The sequence below is a fragment of the Lissotriton helveticus genome, chromosome 6 (assembly GCF_964261635.1).
Source record: "Lissotriton helveticus chromosome 6, aLisHel1.1, whole genome shotgun sequence".
In the NCBI taxonomy this organism is placed as follows: domain Eukaryota; kingdom Metazoa; phylum Chordata; class Amphibia; order Caudata; family Salamandridae; genus Lissotriton; species Lissotriton helveticus.
Window position 1 is genome coordinate 364,980,882 of NC_136067.1, and position 8,023 is coordinate 364,988,904.

The 8,023-nt window shown below is 52.9% G+C and overlaps 1 pseudogene; it reads right to left on the reverse strand.

Moving 5' to 3' along the window:
- Nucleotides 1-802: 802 nt before the first annotated feature.
- Nucleotides 803-976, reverse strand: LOC144764342 (U2 spliceosomal RNA; annotated as a pseudogene).
- Nucleotides 977-8,023: the final 7,047 nt, after the last annotated feature.

The following is an 8,023-nucleotide window of genomic DNA, read 5'->3' on the forward strand; positions in this document are numbered from 1 at the left end:
CCTCCTCGGCTGTCGCCTCATTAGGCGTCACTTAGCATACCCACGTTGTCCTCTTTCTAGTATTTGCATGCCCCGCCCCTTCCTGCACACTGCTTCCAGCCGGCTGGTCAGAAAGCCTGGCAGCCAGGGGATGCTGGGAATCAGCCCAGGATGCTCTGGACAGCTCCCTGGCCGGAAATGGCCGGCCCCTCACCCTCGCTTGCCGGGGACACTGCTCCACTGCAGCCTAAGGCCTATAGATAAGGCTTGGCCGTTCGTGGCCGGGCGGGGCGGGCAGAGAAGGAAAAGGACTCTGTATTTTTCTTCTTGCTCATAGAAGCCAAGGGCAGTGTCCACTTCTCTGCCAGCCAGCCTGCCTGCCTGCCTGCCTGCCTCCCTCCTTCCCTCCTTCCCTCCTTCCCTCCCTCCCTCCCTCCCTCCATCCTACTGACTTGCTGGGAACCTTCTTCCATTCGTTCCCCAGTGAAATGGATCCAAAATGAATGAAAGTCTGGAGCTGGAAAAACAATCTTTTTCCGACGTTTGTCTCTTTTCAAAGTGCAGCGTCTGGATGGAGAAGGAAAAAAAAAAAAAAATCATAAAAAAAAAATTTAAACGCGAAAAATAAATAAATAAATAACGCACGGCCCGGGTGCCGCAAAGTGGCAAATAAGTCAAATAAATACATAAATAAGGCAAGACACGGTGACCAGTTTGCTTTTATTCACACGCAAACACAATAGCGCCACTTTACAGGGTTTGGTAGTGAAGCGCTACTTTCGTTTTCTGGTCTATTTTTCAACAGCATTGTTTTCCCCGGGTGGGGAAGTGCACCATTCCTGGAGGTACTGCAATACCAGGTTGATGCGTGGAGTGGACAGAGCAAGCTCCTATTCCATCTCCCTGTTCCAAAAATCAATTTAATATATGGTCCCCAGATGGAGGACGTATCAGAGTTTAAACTGATAAGAACAGATATATTGTTTTGAAAACCTTTATTATTGTTAAAGGCACAAACACAGGGTAATCTTTACAAGTACATTTATCCTAGAAGAGATCGGTACATTGCGTTCATAACCACAGGTTACAGAGCGTGGTAAAGGGCAAGGTTGATAAGTACATCATCCAAAAAGAAGAATGCCGGTATATTGCTTTCAGAACCACAAGTTACAGAGCGTGGTACAGGGCAAGTTTGGTAAGTACAGTACCCAAGAAGACTGGTATATTGCGTTTACAACCACGGGTTACAGAGCGTGGTATAGGGCACGTTTTACAAGCACATTATCCAAAAGGTGGACTAAATCTTTATTGGGCCTACACAAATGCCAATCCTATTGTATACCCGGTGGCAGGGTAGTGCAGTAAGTCTCTCAAGTGACCCATCCTTTCCAGTCCGAGAAGCGCAACACAGCTCTAGCCTGGGGAACCCCAAAGCGAGCATCATCAATGTGGACATAAGTGTGCATTTTGTCCAGGCAGATATTCCTGCAGGCCGCTGGATGGAGCACTTCATGATGGAAAAGTAGTGCATTGCGGGCTTCCCACAGTGTCTCTTTGCCACAGTTCAGGATGCGCCATGCCGTTAGGAGATATAGATCTGGCAGGGACCAACCATACAATACCATTTCGAAAGTCAATGTCCGAATGTGGGCAATGTTCTGGAGAAAGGGCCGCAGCAGGGCCCAGAAGGCTTGGGCGTGGGCTCAGGTCCAGAACAAGTGGTACACAGTCTCTGCATGCAGGCAGGAGTCTCTGGGGCACCGGTCCACGGGTGCCAGCCTCTGCCGATGTTGGAAAGCCTTCACTGGCAGACAGGCGTGGGCGCTGAGCCAGGCGAGGTCCCTTTGGCTGTGCGACACGCCACAGTGGCCCACCAAATCCCAAACAGATAAGGATTGTCCTTCTGAAAATGGGCCAAGCAGGGTTGGTTGTTCTAACGAGTTCAAATAGTCCTTGAGCTGTTTGGCTTGGCGGCGGGCTGCGGGGGGTATGGCCGCAATGTCCAGAGTATCCATAAATTTAACCAAAGCAGCATAATACTCAGGTACAGTTGGGGCCAAAGGCGCAAGGTTAGAGGGACTGAAAAGGCCCCGCCGCCTGAAAGTTGCCCCCATATAATATTTAACATATGAAGCTGCATGTTAGGGTATGACAGATTCAAGCCGGGCAACTGTGTGGCAGAAAACTTTCGACATCAGAAAAGTGGGCACATGTGGCATCTCCTTACCCCCCTTCCGCCAATGTTTACAGACTTTCGAGCGACTTAATTTTTCCTTCCTGGAGCCCCAGAGGAAAGTGAAGAACAACTTAGTACATTTTGCCAAAATGGGTGGGGGTGGGGGGAATGTCATGGCTAGGTATAGCATCGAGGGCATAAGTACAGCTTTGACAATTAGCACTTTACCTTCCAGAGTCAGAGTGCGTGTGGACCACAATGAGATTTTCTTTGTCAGTTTACAATACACCTCGTCCCAGTTTTGTGCTATCGGTGTCTGTTCTGCGAAGAGTACCCCCTGAAGCTTTATGGGCGTTGTGGTCACCGGTACTTGTAGGGCGGTCAAGGTGTCCCATGGGCCCATTTTCAAACATATACACTTATCAACATTGAGCCGTAAGCCAGACACCTCATGGAAAATAGATGCTTGTGTGAGTGTTCTGCGGACAGACTGGGCGTCCGTGCATAATATCGTGACGTCATCCATGTAGGCCACTAGTTTAGCCTGTGTGCCCTTGCCCCCTGGTACAAACACCCCACGTATAATTTTATCTTTTCGTAGGTGGCATAAGAAGGGTTCCAGCGCACACACAAAGAGAGCAGGAGACAGTGGGCAACCTTGACGCACCCCGGACAGGATGGCGAAAGGCTTTGTATGATAACCATTGATGCTTACCACACTGTTGGCATTAGCATATAGAGTCCGCAGCATGCTCACCACAGTATTTGGAATTCCTAGGCGTTGCAGCGCTGTGAAGAGAAAAGCATGCGACACTCTATCGAAGGCCTTTTGGAAGTCTAGGCTCAAGACACCTAAGGATGTGTGCCTGTCAGCATGATAGTGAATTACATCCCTGAGTGTGGTCAGGCTATCTACAATAGACCTCCCATTTACAGCGCAAGTTTGGTCTGGGTGGAGCACATCATCTAAAACAGCGCGAAACCTACGCGCCAACACTTTAGAAATCAATTTGTAGTCTGTGTTAAGCAATGAGATGGGCCTCCAGTTTTGCAGCGAGGTCACCTCCCCTTTTTTGTAAAGCAGGATGATGATACCTGTAAAAAAATCATTAGTGAAGTCAGTATGTTGGAAGGATGTCACCACCATGTCCATGAAGTCTCGACAAATAAGCTCCCAGAAAGTTTTGTAGAACTCCCAGGGCAGCCCATCAGGGCCCGGGCTAGAGCCTGGGGGGGCCGTGCCCAGTGCCGCAAGGAACTCCTCCCTGGTAAAGGGGCCTGCAAGGTAAGACTGCTGCTCCCTGTTCAAGCCCACGTCTGCCGCCTCGCAGTATGAGTCGAGTTCTGCAACCAAAGGGGGGTTAGTAGGAGCAGCATACAAGTCACGATAAAAGTCATGGGCAATAGCCTGGCACTCAGTAACCCCTTGTTTACATACCCCGTTGGCATCCTTCAGAGTGGTAAGCAATGTGTGAGACCCCTGAGCCTTTTTAAAAAAGAAAGAGGTACATTTTTCATCTTCAGTAAACTGTTTGACACAGGATTGAAACATAATGGCCTTGTTCCTCTTTGCCAACCATTCTGTCATGTCTTTCTTTATGGCACGTACATCTTCTAGAACAGGTTTCCCTGCCGCCCCCAATTGTTTTACCAACACTAGGTGATTTTGTAACGCGCGGAAACCCTTCCATTCCCCTTGCCGGATCTGCTTTCCTTGTGCCTGAAAAAAGGAGTGAGTTTTTGTTTTTACCCATTTCCACCATAAGTACTGGTAGGGGAACTTCGTTTTAATAGCGGCCCATTTAGCGTATTGTTTGCGGTATTTGGCTGTGATAGCAGGGTCACGTAGCAGGTGACCACTGAGCTTCCAGGACCCCGGACCCCTCTGCGGGCGCTGCGGGATGGTGAAAGAGGCGCACAGCAGTTGGTGATCTGAGAAGGGCACTGGTTCCAAAGTACAAGATGGGGACTTGACAGCTTTTGATGCAAAGATATAGTCTATTCGTGAGCGAACCTGACCGTGCTCTGCCTCCCAGGTGAAGCCAGTGTCTGGTGGTGAGTGGTGCCTATAAGTGTCATACATGCCTAAATCAGTTAACATTCTAGTGAGAGAATGAGAGGTGGCATCAAGTGAGTAGCCAGGCGCTAGCCCCTGGCGGTCCTTTACATGCAGTATACAGTTAAAATCCCCTACTAAGAATAGCGGCGTTGCACCAGTAAGAAAGGGTTTGATAAGGGCGAGTAGCTCCGCCCGGTCCTGCTTATGGGGGGAAGCATACACATTACACACTTTAATCGGAATACCATCCATTAGGAGTGAAAGGAGGACCGCCCGGCCAGGGTCCAGTACTCGCTCCTCAGTGAGTTGCCAATGCCTTCGCTGGAAGAGTACTGCTAGGCCGTCATTTTTTCCGGGCCACCGGACCAGACTGATGGGCCGTCCGGCCAGAGGGCCTGCAGAGATGCATAGCGGGGTTGGAAGGGTAAATGGCACTCCTGTAAACAAACAACATCAGCACATACATTTCTGCAATAATCCAGTACCATTGTTCGTGTGAGGGGGGTGTTCATAGCCCTCACATTGCAAGACGCAATGGTAACCGCCATCAGTATAATGTAAAATAGTACGTCAGCCATATTCATTTTCGTGGGTGTAGCGCAGCCTGTTCATCCGACCCACTATCCTGTATCACTAAATCATCATCTGAAGGTGGGTGCATGGCGTGCATCAATAATGCCTCTAGGTCTGGCGTGGCTTCCAGATCCGTGGTCTGGCTACCTGTGAACCCAGTGTCTAGTGGCAGATCTGAAAGACCCTCCTCGGAGTCCGAGAGGGAGGTGAGAGGTGCATATCTGTTCCCCCCAGGAGCCCCTATCTAGGGAGGACACACACTTGCGCAGCTTGATGGAAGAGGGCTGGTCCCCGATGTTTTTCGCATCTCTATTTTTGCGCTTGTTGGTGCTTTGCATTCTCCACCCACTATGATCCATGCTAGCACTCTCTACATTCGGGGCCAAACGAGGAGCAGCCACGGACGTATTCGACGCTACTCGTCGGAGGTCACCCACCACCTGGCTCACACAGCTGGCCACACTCTCCGGCACACTTTCGGCCACCACACTCGGTGTCTCTACATTCAGGGCAGGGACATTGGTCCAACCAGGGTAGGGGGGGAAATCTTTTGCCACAGATGCAGGTTCCGTACTGGGGGGTGGGGGCTGTGTCTTTCCTGCGCGTGCATTCCTACGCTCTATCACGCTCTGTTTAAGGCGCGCCACTTCTGCCTGTTCTGCCAGTTCCTCTTCACTGGGAAATTGTACCTCCTGCTCTACTTCGGGGTCGGGGTGGGGGGGGTCATCTGCGGTCTGTGTCCCTTCTTCCCCTGGGTCTGCCTGTCCCCCGCAGCGCCGTACTGCAATGCCATCTATGAACCCCAGCACTTCAGGATCGAGGGGGTCTGTACCGGGCTGAGACTTGTCCGAGACCTCCACTGTGCCTCTTGACCCTGGAACTTGAACCGCAGACAGGGGGGGGGCCCGGCCCCACCGGCTGCAGAGGCATAGGGCACGTTCTGAAAAGGTGCTGTTCACTACCGCAAAGGTTGCACTTCTTGGGTACCTTACACTCTGGTGTTTTATGGTCTAGGCTACCGCAATTATGGCACGCTTGTCCAGAGCATTGCTCTTTAACGTGACCGAACTGCTGACACATTCTACAAAAAGGGGGTTGACCCGAATAGAGCAGGAAACCCTTGTTTGCCCCCAGGTTGAAGGACTGGGGGAGTGGGTAAAGCCCCCGACTCCGCTCAGGTCTTCCTTAAAAGTGACCAGGTACTTTCGCTTTCCATTCCAAATACCACACATATTTTTAATCTTTTGCCCCCCTCGAAATGTATCACAGTACCTAGAAAGAAAAATCTCAATCAAGCGCGGGTCAGTGTACGGGTTATACATATGGACAATGAGTACCACTTCCCTCGGTGCAAACAAGGGGGTGAAACGGAGACCTCTGAGAACAGGATGGTCTCGGCGTTCTGTCACAATGCGTAACACTTCCTGGCAGATGGAATCACTGGCAAAGGTTACATCATATAAGCCTCTAGTCGAGAAATCTTGCACACATTCAATTGCGCGCTCAGTCATGCCACATTCTTTTTTAAGAACATCTTCAACTAAATACAATACATTTTTCTCTTTTCTAACCTCTCCCCACACTTCCACTCGGGTTGGGTATATGATTGCCCATTCTGGTAGACCCTGTGGTTGTGGAGTATGCCGCCATGAGGGAGGGGGGGAGGGGGGGTATGGGTGAGGGACCCTCCAAGTGTCACCACGCGGGCTAGCTGAAGCCTAGTAACTGAAACCGGCGGGCGCTTCCTGCGCTCCGCCCACAAGGGCAGAGAGTCTGCAACTGCGGCTGTCCCGCCTCTCCGTCCGCGGAACATGGAAATGAGGCAATCCAACAGTGCTTCACGGCGGAGGCCGAGCACAGGAAAAGGGGCCCGGCCTCTCACACCCCCCCCCCCCCCCCGTTACCCTACACCAGTAGGCAGGATGCAAGGAGTGTTCTCAGCCCAAGAGCTCGTGCAGTCTTACCTCCGTGTGCGAGGCTCACCAAGTGTTCGTGGGGGGGTGTTGTAACGGTGTCCCGGGACTCGGGCAATGCAGCCAGATGAGAAAGGCCGGGGCTGGCACCCTCCCGGCCCCTCAAGGCAGGAGGCAGGGGGTTGCGCTGCGTGCGCGGGGACAGCCCAGGAGCCGGTCCAAATCCCACGACGTCCGGGGGGGGGGCAGGCGGTGTATCCCCCGGGGGGGGGGGCAGCAAGACACTACCCGTGCTGGGCAGGGATCCTGATCCAGAAGGCGTCCGCCGTCCTCGGTGGTCACCAGCGTTGGTCGTAGGTCTCCGTCCACGGGGGGCTGCCGGGGGGGTGCAGCAGGTGTCCTTCGGTGTCCTGGGAATCAGCCTGGTCCCGGTCAAGCCAGGTGCCGCAGGCCCAGCCCGTCCACTTCAGGGGTGCCTGGTATCAGCTCCGAGCATTGATGTCGATCTTCCTGCCGTGAGTGTCCGCCTCAGAGACGCAGCCTTGCCCCGGTCAAGAAAGGGAGCGAAGGCCCAGCCCCTTAAAGCAGACACCGCAAGCAATGTCTAGCTCGCCGTAGGAACCCTTCACCCTTCGTTACGCAGCCTGGCTCCGGACAAGCCAGAGGTCACAGGCCCAGCCCTTCAGGGATCGGGTGTCCCTCCTCAACCCTTAGCAGCAAACCAAGTAACAACTGATAAGAACAGATGTTTTCTTTTTTTGATCCTACCCATCACACCCTCAGTCAGCCGGTCGGGCCGGTCTGCCACACCTGCAGGCCTCGCCCTTCAACCCAGCCGTCTCGCCTGGCCTACTAGCCCAGGGGGTACTAGGCATGGCTTATCGTTTCAGCCAACCCCGGTCTGTCCTGCTACTACCTCCATCCAGCAGCCAACCAGCACAGCTGAAAGCGGGGAACCAATCCGCAGACAGCCATTAGCTGGTTGGCCTTGTGCCGGTCGGACCTAGGAGGGTTCGCCTGGACAGGGGGGCGACTTAGCCTTCCAGCCATGCCAGTCGGCCCTGTCGTTCCATCCAAGGTCATCAGCCCGGTTGTCGGCCCAAGCCGGTCAGACACAGCAGCCCAGTCTTGCCTGCTGACCTACGAAAAAATCGCCATTCAGCCGGTCTGCCAGTCAGCCCCCTATGGGGTGCCTGCCCAACAGTCCAGCATGCCAGGCTACTAAAATCGTTATGACATTTCTGCCATATTTCGTTCCCGTACCATCACATTGCGATCCGATGCCGTCATCTCGTTTCACCGTGCTGGGAATATCATTGACCC